Below are 24,143 nucleotides of genomic sequence, written 5' to 3' on the forward strand. Positions count from 1 at the left end.
GATGAGGCCCTCAGTGTGCATCTGCAATAAAAACAGTACACACAGCACTGTAGTATCACCATATATTTCAAAGACTTCCTTTTTTTGAGCTTTGCCCACTCTTCTAAAGCACAGGTTTTGACATTTAGTTTAGCTAAGATTACTTTAGCTTGTTTTTCCTTTAGGTGTTCTGAATCCTAACATTGAGTCACATGCAGCCACTACCCACTAGGGTTCAATTGCCTCTTTTTTTCAGCGAGTCAATTCATTAACATTGATGCATTTATTTGTAATGTTTATGTTCTACGATGGAAGTTAACATTTAAGTGATTACCGTTTCCTTTAATACTCGCAGATGCAGTAGTGACTCTTTCTATGTTCATGATTAACCACTATAGGTTAACTAGCTAAGAGTGTATTTAAACGTAATGATCACGTCTTACCTGTGTTCAGTGACCAAGGCGGCAAGTCCGTCGAAACGCGTTTGGCTTTTGGTGTGTGAATAAAGCATTTTCTTGATGAAATCTCCCACGGAGTCAGCGCCTTTTCAGTATTGTTTGGATTGGATCGTAGAGAGAATATATATATATATATATATATATATATATATATATATATATATATATATATATATATATATATATATATATATATATATCACACATGGGTTGCTTCATTCAAAAGAAACCAAGGGACACAGCGGGGATCCAAAGGAAGTCTGTCTTTAATGGAAAAATTCGGCATAATGCATTTCGGCACTGTTTGCCTACTTCGGATGCCTTTACAACGGAAATGGAGTCCCACCCTCCTTTGTACCTTCATCGGCCCTCCCATTAGTGAGAGCGCAGCTGATCCCACTTGTAAAGTTCAGAGTCTTGGTCGCATTCCTCGTAGAAGACTGCAACTCCCAGAAGACCTTGCTCCGGTAAGTACTCCAGTGGGGCCAAAATATACCCTAATGGGGCTGCTAGTGCCTGGCAAAGGGGGGTATTGCATAGCTGACACACTCCGCTGTGAAAGTTCCCCAGTCCTCCTCGGGTCCCCAACGCCCAAGCCTCCATTGCCAGAATCAACCGGGCGATGAAACGTCAGCACAATGTCCGCGTCTCCCCGTGAAGTCACGGGCTGCTCCTGGCAGAATGCCACTAGCTGGGCTGGTTCTTGAGGCGGTCCGAGGGTAACCAATACCTTGGAGAAACGAAAATGTTGCCAAAAATCCCCTTGGACACTTGAAGATCGGGTCCTTCTAGCACGCTTCTGGCAGGTGTGCAAAACATCACACATGGGTTGCTACATTCAAAAGAAACCAAGGGACAAAGCGGGGATCCAAAGGAAGTCTGTCTTTAATGGAAAACTTCGGCATAATGCATTTCGGCACTGTTTGCCTTCTTCAGATGCCTTTACAACGGAAATGGAGTCCCACCCTCCTTTGTACCTTCATCGGCCCTCCCATTAGTGAGAGCGCAGCTGATCCCACTTGTAAAGTTCAGAGTCTTGGTCGCATTCCTCGTAGAAGACTGCAACTCCCAGAAGACCTTGCTCCGGTAAGTACTCCAGTGGGGCCAAAATATACCCTAATGGGGCTGCTAGTGCCTGGCAAAGGGGGGTGATGCATAGCTGACACACTCCGCTGTGAAAGTTCCCCAGTCCTCCTCGGGTCCCCAACGCCCAAGCCTCCATTGCCAGAATCAACCGGGCGATGAAACGTCAGCACAATGCCCGCATCTCCCCGTGAAGTCACGGGCTGCTCCTGGCAGAATGCCACTAGCTGGGCTGGTTCTTGAGGCGGTCCGAGGGTAACCAATACCTTGGAGAAACGAAAATTTTGCCAAAAATCCCCTTGGACACTTGAAGAGCGGGTCCTTCTAGCACGCTTCTGGCAGGCGTGCAAAACATCACACATGGGTTGCTTCATTCAAAAGAAACCAAGGGACACAGCGGGGATCCAAAGGAAGTCTGTCTTTAATGGAAAAATTTGGCATAATGCATTTCGGCACTGTTTGCCTTCTTCAGATGCCTTTACAACGGAAATGGAGTCCCACCCTCCTTTGTACCTTCATCGGCCCTCCCATTAGTGAGAGCGCAGCTGATCCCACTTGTAAAGTTCAGAGTCTTGGTCGCATTCCTCGTAGAAGACTGCAACTCCCAGAAGACCTTGCTCCGGTAAGTACTCCAGTGGGGCCAAAATATACCCTAATGGGGCTGCTAGTGCCTGGCAAAGGGGGGTGATGCATAGCTGACACACTCCGCTGTGAAAGTTCCCCAGTGCTCCTCGGGTCTCCAACGCCCAAGCCTCCGTTGCCAGAATCAACCGGGCGATGAAACGTCAGAACAATGTCCGCGTCTCCCCGTGAAGTCACGGGCTGCTCCTGGCAGAATGCCACTAGCTGGGCTGGTTCTTGAGGTGGTCCGAGGATAACCAATACCTTGGAGAAACGAAAATTTTGCCAAAAATCCCCTTGGACACTTGAAGAGCGGGTCCTTCTAGCACGCTTCTGGCAGGCGTGCAAAACATCACACATGGGTTGCTTCATTCAAAAGAAACCAAGGGACACAGTGGGGATACAAAGGAAGTCCGTCTTTAATGGAAAAATTCGGCATAATGCATTTCGGCACTGTTTGCCTTCTTCAGATGCCTTTACAACGGAAATGGAGTCCCACCCTCCTTTGTACCTTCATCAGCCCTCCCATTAGTGAGAGCGCAGCTGATCCCACTTGTAAAGTTCAGAGTCTTGGTCGCATTCCTCGTAGAAGACTGCAACTCCTAGAAGACCTTGCTCCGGTAAGTACTCGAGTGGGGCCAAAATATACCCTAATGGGGCTGCTAGTGCCTGGCAAAGGGGGGTGATGCATAGCTGACACACTCCGCTGTGAAAGTTCCCCAGTCCTCCTCGGGTCCCCAATGCCCAAGCCTCCGTTGCCAGAATCAACTGGGCGATGAAACGTCAGCACAATGTCCGCGTCTCCCCGTGAAGTCACGGGCTGCTCCTGGCAGAATGCCACTAGCTGGGCTGGTTCTTGAGGCGGTCCGAGGGTAACCAATACCTTGGAGAAACGAAAATGTTGCCAAAAATCCCCTTGGACACTTGAAGAGCGGGTCCTTCTAGCACGCTTCTGGCAGGCGTGCAAAACATCACACATGGGTTGCTTCATTCAAAAGAAACCAAGGGACACAGCGGGGATCCAAAAGAAGTCTGTCTTTAATGGAAAAATTCGGCATAATGCATTTCGGCACTGTTTGCCTTCTTCAGATGCCTTTACAACGGAAATGGAGTCCCACCCTCCTTTGTACCTTCATCGGCCCTCCCATATATATATATATATATATATATATATATATATATATATATATATATATATATGAACCAAATGCTCTCTCCAGGTAGACAGAAAGCACGACACAGCTCTGGGGTACAGAAAACGGCTTTATTGAATTTCTTGCGCGCGGTGTCACAGGTCCATGAAACGCTTTTGGCAGACGCGTTTCAGCCTTGATTGGCTTTCCTCAGTGCCGGTTTCATGGGCTCCTTGTTGTCCTTGGGGGTCAAACGCTGATGTTATAATGACCACTCCCTGTCAGGTGATTACTTGCCCCTCCTCCATCTCAAGGGTGTGTCAAACCTCTCGCATACATCCTGCCAGGCGCATTGCATGCTGGAAGTTGGAGTCCTCTAGGGTTGCCTCTTAAGTAAAGTAATATTTTTTTTTTTTTTACTGAGTTTTCTTTTCTAGAAAAGATTCCACATGCACTCACTGGTGATCTTGTGTTATAATCCTCAATTTATTCCAGGCAACAGCATAGTATGCGACAGGTCAGCAGACCTTGATCCCGGGTGCAGAGTGCCACCCCTGGGATCGTATTTAAAAAACATTTACCACATGTTGTTACATCACATCCTTGTTCGGTGCGCTTTGCATTCTGGTAATTGTAGTGAAACTTAAGGTGCAATTCAATGTTAACGTTTAGTGAAAGGTAGTGCAAGTGTGAATGAATTTCATGATTAGCATATGACAGGCTTTCCTAATAATAATACCATTGTTTAACTTGCTGACTTCTGATTGTACATTCCGTTTGCCAACCATTTTACATATTTTTGTTATGCTTTTCAGTCAGGTACAATAACGTGTGTCCACTTTTCTTTAAATTCTGCCCTCTAGTGGGCCTATTTTCACATAATTTCCACATTGTGATGTTCTTTCATAAAACGTGTTCATACGTATGCTATCCACTCTTTTAATTCATGCCCTTCAGTGGGCTGTATTGCATATGATATGTGTGCTCTAACTGAAAAGCATTTACTTCTGTTTCGTTTGGCCAGCGTTGAAACTTTAGCCTTGTTTTTCTCTTTTAGTTCACAAGATAGTCTATTCGAGCTGTCAATTTCCATAGTTAGTACACCTACTTAAATATAAGATCTTTGTTTTCTACATTTCTAACACCCTATCTGAGTGAGGCAAGAGGAAAAAGGGTTACAGATAAGAAAAATTCAAATTTCAAAACTAAGGGGAGAACCCTATAAGATAAATAATGGAAACAACAAAAAAGAGGAAAAAGAAGAATAGAAAAGGGGATAGCAGATCAAACAAAAGGAAGAGAATAGGAGGGGCAAACCTGAAAATTGTATAGTCACAATATTGACTATAATTCGTACTGGTATTGTCTCTCATTATAAGTGCGAGTGCATCTCCTCGTCTTTATTTAGCCCATTCGTGGCTAGAGTTCGAAAGGCCAAAATGTGATGCGATTCTTTTTGTCTCAAGGTGCGTTCTCGATTGCCACCTCTCACATGACGCTCGACCATCTCCACAGCGTAAAATGTTAACTGTTTCCAGTCCCCTCCATGCTACTTTTCCATGTGTTCCGCAACAGCGTAACTGCGATCTCTATTTGCTGTTGCCCTCACGTGTTCCAGAATGCGCTTTGTCAGTTCGCAAATATTGCTCCCCATGTATTTGAGTTTGCAGGGACACTAAATTAGATAGATGAAATATTGGGTTTTACAATTGATCAATTGATTGATTTGCCACATTTTTTTGTTTGCCATACGGATTTCCTTAGTATTTTGCACAATCTGGCATAATTTACAGGTTGAGCACTTGTAGAACCGATTGATTTTCAGCCACATATCTTGTTTTTTCATTTTGAGGTGGCTATGAACGAGTTCATCTTCAAGATTCTTAGCTCTCCTTTATGTTATTCTGGGATGAATTCCCACTTTTTGTGACAGGGTGGAATCTAGATATAAAATATACAATTTTTTTCTTAGGATTTTTTCAATGTGTTTTGATTCTGTGGAAAAGTTTGTGATTAATCGATTTTGATAATCTCCCTTCTCTTTATTTTTTGTCTTGTCTTTTATTATGTCAAATCTTGACTGTTTTTGTGTTCTTTCAAGAAGATTCCAAAATGTTTTTGTTGTATCTTCTTTTTTTGAATCTATGCATGGTCTGTGTTCTGTGTTTTTGCCATTCATGGTCTTCAGAGCATATCCGTTGAATTCTCAATAGTTCTCCATATGGGATATTTTTGATCAATGAGGCTTGATGGAAACTTTCTGCATGTAATGTTGCATTACTTGCTGAGGTTTTACGATACAGTGTTGTGTGCACTTTGCTGTTCACAATATAGATCTCAGTATCTAAGAAGACCACTCGACTGTCACTTATGTTGTATGTGAAATTTAGGTTGGTGTTGGTGTTGTTAAGAATAGTGAAATATTCCTCAAATTCCCCCACTGAGCCATCCCATATTATTAGAAGATTGTCTATGTACCTTAACCATGTTATTATTTTATCCACATGTTGATTATTCTCCGGGTTCCATGCCCCCTTTTGCTCCCACCAACCCATAGTGAGACAAGCATAACTAGGACTAAAAGAAAAATCCATCGCCGTTCCGTTTTTTTTTTAGGTAATTTTCATCCCCAAACATGAAAACGTTCTGGGTCATGTCTAATTCAATCATTTCCATTATCATTGCATTATGGTTTGCAAAATGGATGTTTTGTTCTTTCGAGAAATAGTCACATGCCGTCATGCAAATTTTATTTTGAATGTTGGTGTATAACAAGATCATCCATTGTGATTCATTTATACGGTAATACCCAGGTGGTCTATTGTACGATTCATAGTAGATCACTTGTGTCTCTTAGGTATGATGTTAATCCTTTTACATACGGCAGTATATAACTATCTACAAAGTTTTCAATTGGCTCTAGTAAAGACCCCTTTGCTGAGATGATCGGTCTCCCGGGTGGTCTTGTTGGGTGTTTATGTATCTTTGGGAGGAAATATATTGTTGCAGTTATGAGATGTTCGGTTTTTAGATATTTTATCTCATCATGGTCTAAAAGTTTCTTTTCAAACCATCTCTGTAGTTTTCTGTCTAGTTCTTGTTTGTATTGTGGCGTGGGATTGTCTTTTAGTTGTTGATAGTACTTAGTGTTGCTCAACTGCAAGTGTGCCTCTTTTATATAGAGATTTCTATCTAGTATGATGATATTACCTCCTTTATCTGCCATCTTTATTTCAATCTCATCATCTTTCTTTAGTGCTTTTAAAGCATTGCGCTCTTCCAGTGTCAAGTTGTGCTTATGCCTTATATGTTTTTGATAGGTTGATTACCTCAAGATCTTGTGAATTGTTGTCTAAGTCTTTCTCTGTCCCATACTTCTTGTTGATGTTCCAGCTTTTTCGGGGTCTGATGTTACGTTCCCTCTTCGTGTTGGCTTGTTTTTGCACAGCCTCCTCCCCTGCCTCTTCCTCTGTTTGATCCTGACTGTACCCCCATGCTCTTCTCCCAGTTCCGTTGCTGTAGGGCCAGTCTCATTTCCCCGAAAAAAATGCATTTGGGACGACCCCCACTTGTTCAATTTTGCTTTCACTTGCATCCGTTGACGTTAATGATGATAGGCTTCCTGATGCATTTGTGACTAGATCGTGTTTGTCTTGTTGTTTTAATATATCACATTTCCTTGCATATGTGAATATGCACCCTCCAGAGTAATCTTCCTTGTCTCATAGAAATGATGTCTGCTTGCGTAGTTGGACTGATTCCTCATGTTTTTCAATCTGATGTTCCAGCTCTTGTTTGAACTTCAAAAGTTCAGGATTCAAGTCAATTTTTTCCAGTTCTTTCTTGAGTTCTCTTAATTGCACTGTCGTTCTTTCTAGTGCAGTTGTGATGTATTTAATAAGTATTTCCATTAGTCCCATTGAGGAATTGAGAATGTGTTCATCCCATTCGTGTAACAGGTCATTACTTGTATCTTGAAGATTTGGCATTCGCTGACCACTGGGCACTCTTTTAACTTCTAGACACTTTTTCAGAGAACAGACCTCCCACCATTTGTTAATTTCCTTTTTTTGAGAGTTTTTCCCAAAGTCTTAGTTTGCCTCTAATATCAACATTTCGTAGAGTTGATTGTGCTCCATTTCCTATGTTTGGAACACTTTGTTGTTCGAAGAATTATTCCAATATGTCATTCCTATTTGCCTCTCTTTTATCCATAGTTGAACCTGTCTGTGTAGCCATTGTATATATGTGCTAAAATATTATTTTGCAGCTTGCAATTCTTGAGATTTGCCCGTTTCCGTTTAGACTACGCAATTCTCTAGCAATATTAAACCCAGAACAGTCCGGGGAACATTAGTAGTGCCTCTGATGTTTTATGATTGCGTGTCAAGCTTTAGGAAATCAGTCGGCTCTCAGAAAACAGTTTCCAAATACAATGTAGCAAAATAGTTGCCGCCACTCACCTAATCCGAGGCTCTGCTTTCCATGCGGCCCTCCAGCTGCAAATTCGGCATCCTCCTTCTTTCGGTTTCTGCGTGGCATTTCCAATGTAAACATTACAGCCGGCGTTCACCTATACTAGATGAAAGTTTCCCAAGTTTTGTTGCTCTATTTGTGGCCAATGGCGTTCTATGATGGTGCGGGTTGTGGAGAAAGCTGAGCACAGCCAATATTTCATTTTACAGAGTTATCTTTTCCAGAAAAGATTCCACATGCACATACAGGTGATCATGTGTTACAATCCTAAATTGATTCCAGGCAACAGCATAGTATGCGACAGGTCAAACAGCCCTACGCATTTCGGTCTGTCAGCAGACCTTGATCACAGGTGCAGAACGCCTCCCCGAGATCATATTTAAAAAACATTTACCACATGTTGTTACATCACATCCTTGTTCAGGTGCGTTTTGCATTCTGGTAATTGTAGTGAAACTTAATGTGCAATTCAATGTTAACATTTAGTGAAAGGTAGTGCAAGTGTGAATGAATTTCATGATTATCATATGACAGGCGTTCCTTATAATAATACCATGGTTTTAACTTGTTGACTTCTGATTGTACATACCGTTCGCCAACCACTTTGCATATTTTTGTTATGCTTTTCAGTAAGGTACAATAACGTGTGTCCACTTTTCTGTAAATTCTGCCCTCTAGTGGGCCTATTTTCACATAATTTCCACATTGTTTTGTTCTGTGCTATTACTATGCTTAAAGACTTTGCTGTTGGAATTGCACAAGACTTTGTCCATTTCTATCTTGGCGTGGATAGCACTGTGCTAATCCTATGCTTGAAAACTTTGATAGAAAAGCAGACGTTTGAGGTGAGCAAATTTAGAGTGTCACTGGTGTTGAGGGTGCTTTATACGGAAGCTGCCTTCCACTTAAACTTGGGAACTATCCAGAGTTCTCTGCTTCTCTTTTGTATAATGTATTCTTTTGATATATACATATCAGTGATGTCATTTGAGATGTTATCAGTGATGTCATCAGTGATGTCACTGACCATCTCATGAATGATGTAATATGTGACGTCATCAGCAGTACATTGCAGGGGCGCAAGTTATAGTTAGCTGAACTAACAATAACGGACAAATTTCTCTGGTTTTGTACAAGTGAAATGTCCAACTAACTATATCGTCTTTGAAACCTGTGCTTTTCTCAGTGAATAAATAAATATATATATATATATATATATATATATATATATATATATATATATATATATATATTATCTACTGGCGGTCGCCAGTAGATAGTTATAGTTAGGACCGTGTTTCCATAGGAAATCTGAAAATTCTATTTTGAATAACTTTGGCGCCGGTTGACGAATCCTCGCGAAATTTTCAAATCTAATGGGGCGCTCCGCTCAGCTCCTACCCTGAAAGTCTCGGGGTGATTCGTCAAGCGGGGGCCGAGAAAAAAGGGGTCCCAAAAGGTGTTTTCCCCATGCATTTTTCCATTGGACCTTTAGTCGAAGGTACAGCCCGAGCGGCTGAACAGAATTACTTGAAATTTGGCAGAGAGGTAGTCCTCAGGTCAGGCATGTGCCTTTTGCATGTATGGAGTAAATCTGTTCAGTATTTCCTGAGAAAATTGCAGTTAAAGCACATAAATATCTATAGCCGCGCACCGTGCATGCACCGTGCGCACACCGTGCGCGCACCCTAACGTGCGCGAGCATAATTCTGATTGGTGGTTACATGTCAGTCAACGTTCGAATCGGTCGAAATCAGGAAGTGTCGGCCGCCATTTTGTTTGTTGTGGGTGCGAGAGTGAAAAATAGAGGTGGAGAACGTGAAAAGGGGGCAGGGTAGAGAGTTCCTGACCCCCTAGCCTTTGTCAGGGGGTCCCTTAAATCACGGGGTGCGCGCACGGTGCGCGCACGGTGAAAAACCTTAAAAAAAAAACATACATAACTTAGCATTTAAAAACCGTACAAATTCACTTAAAAAACCATAGGTTTCACACACGTTATAGTTAGGAATTAGCATTTAAAAAACATTGCAAATTAACTTAAAAAACCATAGGTTTCACACATGTTATACTTAGGTGGACATTTCACTCATAAAAAAACAATGAAATTCCCCCGTTATAGTTAGGTCAGATAACTGCGGCGTGAGCGCAGAGAAAGCCGCAAGATCAGACAACGGTGGCAAATCGGCCTCCAAAAAGCAACAGAGGAAATGGGTTCGGAAATGAGCCCTTTGGGTGACAATTCACTCTCCATCATCAATCTCTCTGATATCCATCTCACCCATGCTGAAAGCGAAATCCTCTCCTTAGGTTTGTCTTTTTGCCCACCTAATGATTTCAATTACACGAAGACCGGCATTGACTTTTATAAATTTATTTACAAGCTTAAACTGAGTAAGTTTCATCTTCAGAATACATCTAACCGTGCAACTACAGCCATGAACATTGGTGCTGGTCTCAGTCCTTCTTGCCCTACGATAGGGGAGTATGAGTTATTGTGCAATTTACAGGACCTACACAGGGAAGGAACGACTGATGAATATCCCCCCGAGTACAATCAACAGCCTAGACTGGATTTACTGGGTTGCTCAGGCTTCAAGCTAAAGTCCAAATTCAACCCTATCATGGTACATGATAACATTGATATCTATAATGATGTGGTCATCACCCAGCTCAAGAAATTGCATGCTTCAACTTTAAAAGCTCAAAAACATCGCCAAGGACAAAATAATACCTTTGGGAGTCTAATGAAGAAATTGCAGAGCAATGACAGTGTGGTAATTCGGCAATCTGATAAGGGGGGCAACATTGTTCTCTGGCCAAAATCAATGTACATGTCAGAGGCCCTCCTTCATCTCAACAATCGTGATTGCTACAGGCGTGGCGACTGGACAGCTGTCAATCGAGCTTGGAATGACCTCAATGCTAAGCTGTTATCATGGAAAAGTATGGGCTTACTTAGTGGGGACGAATTCAAATTTTTAAAAATAAACTATCCAATCATCCCTGTATTCTATTTAATTCCGAAAGTTCACAAAGACTCTGCTAAACCCCCGGGGAGACCCATTATTTCTGCAAGGAACAGTATGATGGAAAATATCTCACAATACATTGATTTCTTCCTTCAGGAACATGTTAAGAACTTACCCTCTTATCTCCAGGACATGGGGGATTTCCTAAGGAAGATAAGTACTGTTTGTTGGCAAGATGACTACCTTTTAATAACACTGGACGTTACTGCCCTGTATACTAGCATCAACCATTTGGATGGGTTAAGAGCAATTGAATACTACCTGCGGACTCGTCCTGTGCATATGCTGCAGCACAGCAAAATGCTGGTTGACATGATTCAGATTTGTTTGAATAACAACTACTTTCTCTTCCAGACTCAGGTGTATCAACAACTGAGAGGTGTGGCTATGGGGGCTTGCTTTTCCCCCAGTTACGCCTGTTTACACATGGGACTGTGGGAGGAGCAAGTCCTTAGAGCCCGCTTCAGTCACATTTTGGACAAACATGTGATATCTTGGTATCGTTTTATAGGCGATTTGTTCATAATCTGGAGAGGATCAGTAGCCTCAGCCAATGTATTCATTGAGGAAATTAATATAAACAATCTGAATCTTAAATTCACCTCATCGATCAGTAATTCTTCTGTCAATTTTTTGGATGTAGAAGTGTTCATCAAGGATAGTCGCATTGAGACCAAACTACATCGCAAGGCTACGGCAGGCAACACTGTTCTGCATGCCTCCAGTCACCACCCAGACCATCTGGTGTGCAGTATCCCGTATGGAGAAATGCTGCGCATCAGACGGATCTGTAGCAGGGAAACTGACTATGTAGAGGCCCAGCTGGAGAGCAGGCAACGATTTATTGACAGAGGTTACACAATTTCAGTGCTAGACACAGCAATAAAGAAAAACAATTCTATTTCACGATCTACAGCACTAACAGGCAGCTCTGAACCTACGGCACTGCCCAAAGTTACCAATCCCATGTTTGAACCGCCAAGGCTAATTACCACCTACAATTGTCAACATAGTAAGGTGCGGGCTATCTTTAACAAAAACTGGCCATTGGTTCAAAATGATTCTGTAATTGGGGAGTTTTTGCCTAAAACCCCAAACATTACATTTCGCAGATCAAGGTCAATGAGTGACATGCTAGTGCAGAGTAGTCCAGAGATCAGCACACATAACTCTTGGTTACAGAGCTCAAAGGGGTTCTTTAAATGCGCCAGTTGCAAAGCTTGCAAACTGGGGCGCAACAGGACATCCTTTTTGACTCCTTTTAGTGATGTTCCTGTTTTGATCTCAAAGAAACTAACGTGCAAGACTGAATTTGCCGTGTATGTGCTGGAGTGTGCGTGTGGCCTGCAGTATGTTGGTAGCACCAAGCTGCAGGTTCACAAACGCATCCTCCAGCACATGCGGGCTATCAGCAATAATGATACAGCCTACCCTGTCGCCAGACATTTCAAAGAGGTCCATAACAATTGCTTAGTTTTTTTAAGCTACTTTGTGGTAGACTCAGTCCCACGGCTCCGTCGAGGAGGCGATCGGGAATCTCTGCTTAGACAGCTGGAGACTAGATATATCCTTATGTTGGATTGCAAAACACCCAACGGGCTTAACTCCAGCGAGGATCTCTTTACTTGTTTATAACAATAGTCAGCACCCTAGAGGTTAGTGGACGACTGTGTTTTACAACCAATGGCCTATTTGGATTCAGCTTTGATGCCCAATTGTGGTTTAACATAGTTTACTCCGTTTGACTATTGTGTTATATATGGCTGCACCATCTGAATCACCAACATTTGAGCTGCTCATGTAATATATAAAAACAATGTTTCTGTAAGAAAGTTTTTTTATTATTACTATTTCTTTTCCCCTCCTCCTTTTTATATTTAAATACTTCACTAATGCGTGATGTTTTTCTGGGCAGATTAGGCATGAAAAAAACATTTTTTTGGATTAACCATTAAAGACCTAAATGTCACCTCAAAGATGATGAAACTTGCACTGTAATTGTTGTTTTGCACTAAATAGTTGGCATTTGCACCTTAGCTTGTTAGATACCTTGATAATATTACCTCATTTTGAGGAGCTTTGATAACTTGTTGCTTTTTTGCACTTACAGCCATTTGCACAATGCATTTTTTGCACGTTTGCTTTTATTCAAACAGTGGAGCATTTTGTATTAACAATATTCTGCCACTCGAATGATTGACCTACTGCCATTTACAGTCTGTGTTTACGAATGTTGCGGTATTTTGTAATTCTTGCCAAGCTAGCTATTTTGCACACGTAGTTACTTTGCACAATGTGAAATTTGTTAATCATTGTATTTTGGTTTCATTACTTTTTGGAGCTTTATCTTGTATTCTACATTTATATGTCTTTTATGTCTATTGGCCCAGTTATCACGTGTTTTAGTCACTGGCACTTTAAATAATCTGGCTTGTACTGCAGGCGTCATGTGATCAAGGCCTCCGTGTTGAGGCCGAAACGTGTCATGGTGGTACGTGTTGCACTTACCGATTAAAATTTCTTCACGCACTGAATTACTTGGGTCCTGATTCGTCCTTCCAGAAGATGTGGCAGCAGAGGCGAAGTTCCTTTCATATATATATATATATATATATATATATATATATATATATATATAATTCACTGAAAAAACCATAGGTTTCAGGGGTGTTATAGTTAGCTGGACTTTTCACTTGTACAAAACCATTGAAATTCCCCCGTTATAGTTAGTTCAGCTAACTATAACTCGCGCGCCCGCAATGCACTGCTGATGACGTCACATATTACATCACTCATGACATGGTCAGTGACATCACTCATGACATCACTGATGACATCTCAAATTACATCACTGATGACATCCCTGATGACATCATCCAGTGAATTTGTGTTTTTCTGAAAATTAAATATGTTTTATATATGTATATCTCAAGGTCGATGGAAGAATAAATGGGTATATAAATGTCTAAATGGATGATTTGTTTTTGAAAAATTGATTGTGTAACTGACTGATTAAGTGTATCATAGTGAATACATGGCTTAGTGAGTAATGTTTAAATATGTAAATATCTGTATCAGTCTCTCACTTTGTGTATAAGTGGCTGCATGGGTTGGTGAGTAGCTACATGGGTGTCTATATAGGTTTTTTGAGTATCAGTCTGAGTGTCTGCATGGTTCGGTGGGGGGTATTACGTAGTGCATAGGTGCATGAATGAGTGACTCACTGTTTGTATGTGTTGAAGACAGCATGTGTGCAGGACTGTATGGGTGGATGAGTGTGTGTATGGGTGTGTTAGTGAGTGAATGACTGTCTCAATAGTGTCTTTATGAGTAACTACATATGTTTTAAACTAGTATATGTGACTATTGGTGTATATAAGTGAGTATATGTGAGAGTGAGAGATTGAAAGAGTTCCTGTATGAATAAGTATGTGTTTCTATAAGTGATTATTTAAAAGACTAAGTATGTGTAAGTTTCCGTAGAAGTAAGTGTGGTGGTGTGTGTATAACTGTATATGCAAGTAAATGTATGTTTGATTCTTTATTAGCATGAGTGACTATGTGTGTGAGTAACTCTATGGATGAGTGGCATTGTGTAACAGGATGTATAGGTGTATGAGTACATATGATGAGTGAGTATATGAGTGAGTGACTGTATAGCACTCTTGGTGAATGAGTGGATGTGTATGTGGATCTTAGAATTACTGAAGAGGTTGTTGTAACTGGTATTGGTATGTCCATTGTTTTGAAAATTTTAGTCTCTATTTTTGAATGTGTGTTTCAAAGGTTATATTAGGGTGAGAGGAGGTCTGCCACTCTATCACAAGGATGATGTCATCAGTGATGTCATTTGAGATGTCATCAGTGATGTCATGAGTGATGTCACTGACCATGTCATGAGTGATGTAATATGTGACGTCATTAACAGTGCATTGCGGGCGCGCGAGTTATAGTTAGCTGAACTAACTATAACGGGGGAATTTCAATGGTTTTGTACAAGTGAAAAGTCCAGCTAACTATAACCCCCCTGAAACCTATGGTTTTTTCAGTGAATTTCTGAGGTTTTTTAAATGCTAATTCCTAACTATAACGTGCCTGAAACCTATGGTTTTTCTGTGAATTTCAAAGGTTTTTTAAATGCTAATTTCTAACTATGCCTACAAAGATAGGACATGTGAAGAAAGAAGAAAAAATGCACAGAAAGAAAAAAAAGAAGTGCAGAAAGAAGCAACAGAAGTCCTCAAAGACGAAGAAAAGTGCAGGAAGAAGGATAACGTGCAGAAAGAACAAAAAGAAGAGCAGAAAGAAGCCTTGTTGCAAAATCATCCTGTACCCTCAACTTTTTCAGACGGATACTGGTGGTAACTGAGTCTGACTAACCAGTCCTAGAGCCAGTGCTATGTTAAAAGACACTTAGAATACAGTGAAAAAACCTACATACACTAGGAAACATTATGCATTGGGGTCCCCCTGTGATTAGCATGACCTCCTCTGTAAGCCCCTAGTATATAATAGGGTAGGGGGATTAAAACTACCTCTTAAAACAGGCCACAGGGCGTTTTTGCACACGTTAACTCAGGCCCCGTCCCCTCCCTTCACTACTGTGTAAACAAGCCCTGTGTCCGTTTTTAGTTGGGAGATTAAGTTCATTTGAATCCTGAGGGTCCCTAGGGTCGAACTAGCCCACTAGGTACCTCCAGTAAGTGCCACAGAGCTGCGTTGCAGAGAGGTGTAAAAAGTGGCACTGCCTGGACCACCTCTCTGCAATGCATCTCAGTGGCGCTTACTGGAAGCACTTGGTGGGCTAGTTAGCCCCCAGGGACCCTCAGTATTGAAGGGAAATTATATCCCCAATTTAAAACGTGCCATAGTGCGTGTTTGCACACGTCACCTCAGGCCCCGTCCCCTCCCTTCACCACTGTGTAAACGCGCCCTGTGGCTGTTCTAAGTTGAGAGATTAAGGGCCTCATGTAGGAAGCCAAATACCGGTCGGTAACGGCCGATTTTCGGTAATTATACCGTTACAGACCGGTATTTTGGCTTTTGGTATGTAGGGGGAGAATTTCTGTATTCGGAATTTACCGAATCGGTAAAATTACCGAATCGGTAAAATTACCGATTCGGTAATTTTACCGCTTCGGTAAATTCCGAATACAGAAATCAGATGTAGGGGGACTGTGTGGTGTGTGTGGGGATTCGTTATTTACCACCAACTAATAGTTGGTGGTAAATGACGAATATGTGTGTAAATGCATTATTTTGCCCGTAGATGTGTGCAATATGGCAGACACACATGCCCTCAGGGCATGTATGTGTGCCACATGTGCACACATGGCCGAATCAGGGGTGCAACAGGGTGTCAATGTGACACCCTGCCACCCTTGCATGTGCTCCCCCATTACCGAATCGGTATTTACCGATTCGGTAATGAGGCATGCCTTCCCATCAATGGGAAGGTATGCCTCATTACCGATTCGGTAAATACCGATTCGATAATTACCGAATTATTCCGAATCGGTAATATTTACCGACCAATTACCTACATAGCATTTACCACTTCATAAATACCGAATCGGTATGATTCGGTATTTATAAGGGTCCCTATGGTCAAACTAGACCACTAGGTACCTCCAGTAAGCGCCACAGAGCTGCGTTGCAGAGAGGTGTAAAAAGGGGCTTGGCCTCAGAACACCTGTCTGCAGCGCAGCTCCCTGGCGCATACTGGAGATGCCTGCTGGGCTAGTTGGCCCTCAGGGACCCTCAGTATTAAAGAGGAATTAATTCCCCAACTTACAATTCGCCAGGGGGCGCGTTTGCAGAGTGCTGCAAGGAGGGGGCGTGACCTCCGGCACGATGCCAGTCTTTTATTTATTTTAATTTTTTAAGAAGGGGGGCTGTGTGGTTCCCCTTCTTATTCTAATTTATTGGCCCTGATGACCCCATCCCCCAGGCCCTGTCTCCTAATTATATTTTTTTGACACCAATCCCCAGGGCCGGCCACTGTTTTTTATTATTTTTAAAAAATATGTATTTATAGACACACCTAGGACATGCTGGACAAACCGTACGTACCTATCACCATGACAATTTGCGTGATATTCATTAAAAGGCGACTATGCATACAATGAATCCACGTGGAATGTATTTACACCACTAGTGAAGCTCTGACATGTCTGATGCCCTACCGTGCCTAATCCCGGTAGACACCCTTGTCGTTTATTTATACAAACATGGGTAGCTATTGACGGGCACATTTAATACACATGCACACCAAGCCATTCAAAGGGGATTCGACAAAAATTCGACCAAAGCTATGCAAGAAACCCCCCTCAAGGTTAATAAAACACACATCCACTGCCGGATGTGTAATACTTTTTATTTTACTCTCTAGAAAGGGGACGAACATTACTTGAGAGTCACAGCGCGCTCCTGGCAGAGCCCAATGCTGTGTTACACCCACCATTGCCTGCTGAGTGCCACACACCTCTGTGTTGTATTCCACTAGCTAGTGCATATGCTATGACACTCTCTAGCCCATGTGCACTGTAACACCACCCCGTGAATATGTCATGCCACACTTGTCTTCGCACGGGTTATATTGCCCCATCTAACGTGCCTTCCTCGATGCCTATGTTATAACGCACAGTGCTATGCCATACATATTACAATCTGGGATCCATATCTTTGTCACAGTGCATATGCAACGTTACACTCCCCAGCACATATTTTATATTACAACTTTAGAGACTAGTTAGGTTACACAACACTGCCCTGTGCATATTACACTCCAAGGTGCATATCGCATAGCACGCGCTAGTGCCTGTGCTATCTCGCGCTCTCCAATGAATCTGTAATTGCGCACAATGTATTGCATATTATATTTCACGCCCGGTTCATCTTATATCACACTTTTTGGTGCATAGTTTATACCATACACTATATCTAGTTTTCATTTTCAATCGTGCTCTCAGGACTATGTTCTATATAACACTGTGTTCACCTACTCTTTTCACGGGCAATAAATTTTGCGATAGGGGGTGGAGGGTCAGGGGGTGTTTCTTCCAAGTGAGCCCAGAGTCACAGTCACAAACGTCCTCTTCTTCCTGAATAAAAGTGAGATTATGCTGCATACTTGTTCATATATTAAGTAGTTCGCACAGACACACGTTTTAAAAACAATAAAGTTCCTAATACCCGCCTTCTCTGAACAGTTAGCTTGCTGCCCCATCCCCCTCCTCCCTATCCTCTGTTGTGTGAATCCATGGACTAGCCTCCTCCCTCCTGCCATGCATGGTCTGATGTGCTGCCACTGCCCTCAATTTAGTATGATGTACCAGTGCACTCCTCCTGCCCTCCATTGCCCAATTCTATGTCCCATCATTGACCTCCTGCTTAAACTCTGTGCTTAGCTTGCTGCCCCTATTCTCCTTCCCCCTGCCCTCCGATGTCTTTGTGCATGCCCCTGCTCCATCCTTTTTGCCCATCATGTTCCATGGACCTGCCACTCCTATCTACTCTGAGTGTTCTGTTGAGCTGCCACTCCCCTCCCACCTGCCTAGCATTGTCAGATGACTGTAACCTGTCCCTGCCACCTCCACCCTGCCTGTCCACATGCCATGCCCCTATCCTCTTCCTCCTGTCCTACATGGTCCATTGTACTGCCACACCCTTCTGCCCTCCCTGGTCTGTTGTGCTGCAACTGCTCCTCCTGCCTGCCCCGTGCGGTCTGTTGTGAGGCCCCTTCCCCTGAACTTTCTTGTCTGTGCACAGGTCCTGACCCTCCCTTCTATCCTCCATCGTCCTTTGTGCATGCCCCTGCACCCTCCTTCTTGCCCATCATAGCCATTGTGCTGCCACGAACCCTCCCACTTGCCATGCATGGTCTTCTGTGCTGCCATGGCCCCTCCCACCTTCCCTGTGTGGTCAGTTAGCTGTCCCTGACCCCCTCCCACCTTCCCTCCATGGTCTGTGTGTATGCCATCACAGTCTCAGTGTTGCTCTTCGTGGTGTGTCTTGCTTCTAGTGCCCATCCTGCCTGACCTCCATGGCTATCTTGCTGCTCCTGCCCTGCCCCCTTGCCCCAGCCCTCTGTTTACATGTGCAGACCCCTACTCCCTCCCTCCTGGCTTGTCTGTTCCATTATAATGCCCCTGATCCGTCCCTCCTGCCCTTTATGGTCTGTTATGCTGCAGCTTTCTCTCCGGTCTGTCCATTATGGTCAGCTAGCTACCATTGCCTCGTGCCCCTCTGTTCTCTGTTGTCCATGTGCATGGTCCTGTCTGCTCCCTCTTGCTTTCTATGGATTGTTGTGCTGCACTCCCGCCCCGCATGCCCTGTGTGGTGTATTGTGCTGCTGCAAACCCTGATGCCTGCCCTGCAGGGTCAGTTTGGTGCACCTCTCCATGTCCCTCCTGTCCTCTGTTATCCAAGTCCATGTCCCTACCCCATTTCCTTCCATGATCCAATGTACCATACTTGCGAACATTTTGAACTCGGTAAGAGGGAGATTTTGAAAAAAAACTGGGGTATTGATTTTCCCCTTTGAGTTACATTAAAAAAGAGGAGATTGTAGACAGGGGACAGATCAAATAAAGCCCATTTGAGCTTAAAAACATTGGACGTTTCCTGGCTGAATCGGGTCTGTTGGCATGTATGGTTGTACTACCATTGCCTCTTCCTTCTGCCCACAATGGTCTATTACATTGCCACAGCCTCTCTTGCAAGTCCTGAATTGTTGGTTTGTTGCCCCTGCCCCCCCTTCCACTGCCCTCCATAGTCTGTTGTGCTGCCACGGCCCTTCCTGCCTGCTCAGTGTGGTTAAATTGTTGCCTTTGCACCCTCCTACCTGCCTTCAATTTTCAGAGTCCGTGCCCCTGGCCTCTGCCTCTCAACAGTATCCTAATGAACAACTAGATTGCTAACATTCTATATTTATTACAAAAGTGTGGAACACCTGACGTCATCTTGATGTAATCAAAACTGTAATACCTAGAACATTTCCTTTAGAAATTACATATATGAGAGGGTCTTATTGGCATCAAAATTATGGTTAGGGCTCTAAAAGACTAAAATAAGGACATATTTTCTGAGTTTTCAAATAGCGATAAAGCACTTTTAAATTATTTGTTATCTTTATGTTTTTTTATCCAGTTGACCACTTAATTAAATGTTGCACTTAGGGGAGAGGATGTGGTGTTACTTCCAGAACTGCAGACTTTGCAACTGGGGAACCAGGTTGGAGTTTCTGCTTCAGCTCGACATTCTGTGATTCTGGTCAAATCACTTAGTCTCCCCATGTCTACAACCAAAATGAATTTGTTCTTGTGTGATGTAACCAATGCTCATGTAAAGCACTCCAATACCGGACACGTCTGCACTATATAACACTGCAAAAATACAAAATAATAAGTGTTTTGCACACTTCTGTCATTGGGCTATATTTGGGCTACATCTGGGTGATTTTGGGCTACATTTGGGCTCTTTTGTCTCCGGTGGCCATCTTGGGAGATTTATTTGTTATGAAGTTTCCTAATTTCCTCATGTACTGCAGTCTCCTCAGTAGGAAATGCTTTCAGTTTTTTACTTTGATTCCATCATGAAGGTATTCAGATATGTCACACATTTGCCATAAATTCTGAATGTTAGCACTCTAGTTGCTCATTAGATCACTGTAGTAAAACTACTGTTCACCGTGGAAGTCTGCTCCTGGTATTAAAAGTGCATGTTTCAGTCTGCATGTCAGAATTTTTTAATGAAATAGAAGAGGATTTGAGAAGTCACTCAAAATGTGCCCTCATTTTCTTTCTTCACCATTAATCATAATTTCTATGGCAAAATGAACCCCCTCATTGTGTTCCTTTTTAAATTAAATGTTTTAAGTGTTACCAGTTTATTCCAATCAAGATGGCTTCAGGTGTGCCATACTTTTGTCATAATGAAGACAGTAAGCGCTCTAGTTGTTTTTAAGAACACTCTGCGACATTCTGTCATTGGGCTATACTTGGGCTACATCTGGGTGATATTTGGGCTACATTTGGGCTCTTTTGTCTCTGGTGGCCATCTTGGGAGACTTATTTGTTATGAAGTTTCCTAATTTCCTCATTTACTGCAGTCTCCTCAGTAGGAAACACTTTCAGTTTTTTACTTTGATTCCATCAAGAAGGCATTCAGATGTGTCACACATTTGCCATAAATTCAGAATGTTAGCACTCTTTTTGCTCATTAGATCACTGTAGTAAAGCTACTGCTCACCAGGGAAAACTGCTGCTGGTATTGAAAGTGCATGTTTCAGTCTGCATGTCAGAATTTTTTAATGAAATAGAAGAGGATTTGAGAAGTCACTCAAAATGTGCCCTAATTTTTCTTTCTGCAGCACTAATCATACTTTTTATGGAAAAATGAACCCCCTCATTTTGTTCCTTTTTAAATTAAATGTTTTAAGAGTTACCACTTTAATCCAAGCAAGATGGCTTCAGGTGTGTCATATGTTTATCATAAGTAGGACAGTTAGCGCTCTAGTTGTTCTTTGGAACACTCTGGGAAGCTGCAGTAGAACACAAAGGAATCAACTGACAGTCTCTGCCCTTGTTGGATGTACATGTTTTACTGAGAATGTCAGACTTCATTCTCACATGACTGAGAAAGATAATGTGAATTTACAGAAAATAAGCTCTCAGTTTAGCTTATAGATCACCTTCCAAACCTCTGTGGGAAAAGCATGAGAAAATATTTTTCTCTCAATCATGATATCCCAGCAGAAGGCTTTTTCACATGGTGAAATCACCTTAGAACATACCACAATTCCTAAAATGAGTATGGTACCATCAACAAATGATTTATAATGTAACTAAAGTCTTAAAACCTTCTATTAACTGCAATGCTTTTTAATGAGGTGCTATCATGTATATTGGTCCCAAGATGGCTGCCAACACTTCTTGGATGAAGTGCTGACAGCCAATCAGATCTCAGGATGAGATGTGTGGTTAGGCTCCGCCCACATATGTATATGATTTTACTTTTGATTTTCTCAGGAACCACTGAACAGATTGACACCAGACCTGCAAAAGGCACTTCCCTGACCTGAGGACCTCCTCTCTGCCAAATTTCAAGTAATTCTGTTCAGCCGTTCGGGCAGTACCTTGGACTAAATGTCCCTATGGAAAATTGCATGGGGAAAACGCGTTTTGGGACCCCCCTTTTTTCTCAGCCCCCGCTTGACGAATCCCCCCGAGACTTTCAGGGTAGGAGCGGAGCGGAGCGCCCCACCTATTTTGAAAAGTTTGCGAGGATTCCTCAACCGGCGCCAAAGTTATTCCAAATAGAATGTTGCGGATTTCCTATGGAAACACGGTCCTAACTATAACTATCTACTGGCGACCGCCAGTAGATAATATATATATATATATATATATATATACATAGATATATTACCTACTGGCGGTCGCCAGTAGGTAGTTATAGTTAGGACCCTGTTTCCATAGGAAATCCTCAACATTCTATTTGGAATAACTTTGGCGCCGGTCAACGAATCCTCGCGAAATTTTCAAAACTAATGGGGCGCTACGCTCCGCTCCTACCCTGAAAGTCTCGGGGGGATTTGTCAAGCGGGGGCTGAGAAAAAAGGGGGGTCCCAAAACGCGTTTTCCCCATGCATTTTTCCATAGGACCTTTAGACACAGCTACAGCCCGAACGGCTGAACAGAATTACTTGTAATTTGGCAGAGAGGAAGCCATAAGGTCAAGGAAGTGCCTTTTGGTGTAAATCTGTTCAGTAGTTCATGAGAAAATAGCATTTAAATCAATATATATATCTGTGGCAGCTTACGGTGCGCTTACGGTGCGCTTACCGTAAGCTTACCGTACGCGTACGGTGCCGTGCGCGAGCTCAAATCTGATTGGTTGTCACATGACTGTAAACATTCGAATCGGACGAAATCAGGAAGTGTCGGCCGCCATTTCGTGTGTTTCAAACAGAAAAAAAAAGGGAGATAACTTGAAAAGGGGGCAAGGAAGAGAGTTACAGACCCCCTAACATTTGAAAGGGGGTCAAAGAAGGACACAAAAGTACAAAAAATACATTTAATAATTTTAAAAATAAATCGCGGGGTACGCATACGGTAAGCTTACGGTAAGCTTACCGTACGCGTACGGTAGACAAAAATAAATAAAAAAAGAAATAAAATTCAGATTTAAGTGTTTAGATATTAGGGGGCTCTAAAAAGAGCCGTTGTGTTTTTGAAGTGATTTTTTAGTGGTACCTACAAGTAAGTACCGACGCAGAGTCTAAGGTTCAAGAGGAAGACTCTGTTCCCTTCATCATTGAAGTGTACACCATCTCCTCTATAAATGTCTTGCATGTCGTAACGCAAGTTGTTGTGGTAAATGGAACCCATACCATAGTCTCGGAGGAAAGCAGAAACAGATTTGTTGACGTGCTTTCTTGCTTTGTCAATCTGCGGACAAAAATGATTGGACCAGTTCCATTTTTGCCTTTGGCATATGTTAGAATACACAAAGGCAGTTTTAGGGAAAAGTGAAAACAGTTGTGCAAAGGTGTCCTTCATAAGCATTTCCAGACCTACCCCAGTCAAAGTGCCTAGGTCATTGCCACCACAGTGCACTATTATGAGGTCAGGGTGTTGGATTTGCATGAAGGATTTCACCAATGGCATCAATTGGTGCCACTTTAACCCTCTCTGACCAATCCATTTAATGTCTACATTTGGCAAAGCAAGGTCTCTCACCATACCTGTTTTCTCTGCATACTTTTCACTCCAGAAGACATAGCTGTGCCCTACAATCCACACTGTGAACATCTTCAAAGGAGATCTGGATGCACTCAGGAGGTGTATTTCAGTAGAATGGGAAAAAGAAATGAAAGACAGTTTGGAAATGGAGGCATACATATTTTTTTAAAATAAAAAGAACTCATTGGCTGTTTCATACCATTCTACACTAAAAACTAGGCTGTACGTGTCAATTTATAGAAGCATGTTTTGTATTGGTACAGAAAAATGTGTTACCAAAGAACAGTACTATGGATTTGCTGTTAGGTTTGAAAAGTCAAGCACTCTTGCTCTTTGGAAATGAAACATTGTGTGGTGAACTTCTGACCTAACTCTACACAGCAGTGTTTCAAGAGCTGTTGCTATGGTAGCAGGCAGAAGTCAAGTTGGGGCAAGGGTACTAGGCTGAAGTCAAGTTGGGGGAAGGGTACTTTTGGAAAAGGGTTGGTTTTCAACCAATAGAAATGTGTGATTACATTTGAAAAAAAGGGGGAAGCACTGAGATTTGAAATTAACATGTATATGTGTGGAAAAAGAGAGGGAAACATTGCCATTATCTGGTTCTGCTGAGAGGAGAGA

This window comes from Triturus cristatus, chromosome 9 (assembly GCF_964204655.1).
Source record: "Triturus cristatus chromosome 9, aTriCri1.1, whole genome shotgun sequence".
NCBI classification, from domain to species: Eukaryota; Metazoa; Chordata; class Amphibia; order Caudata; family Salamandridae; genus Triturus; species Triturus cristatus.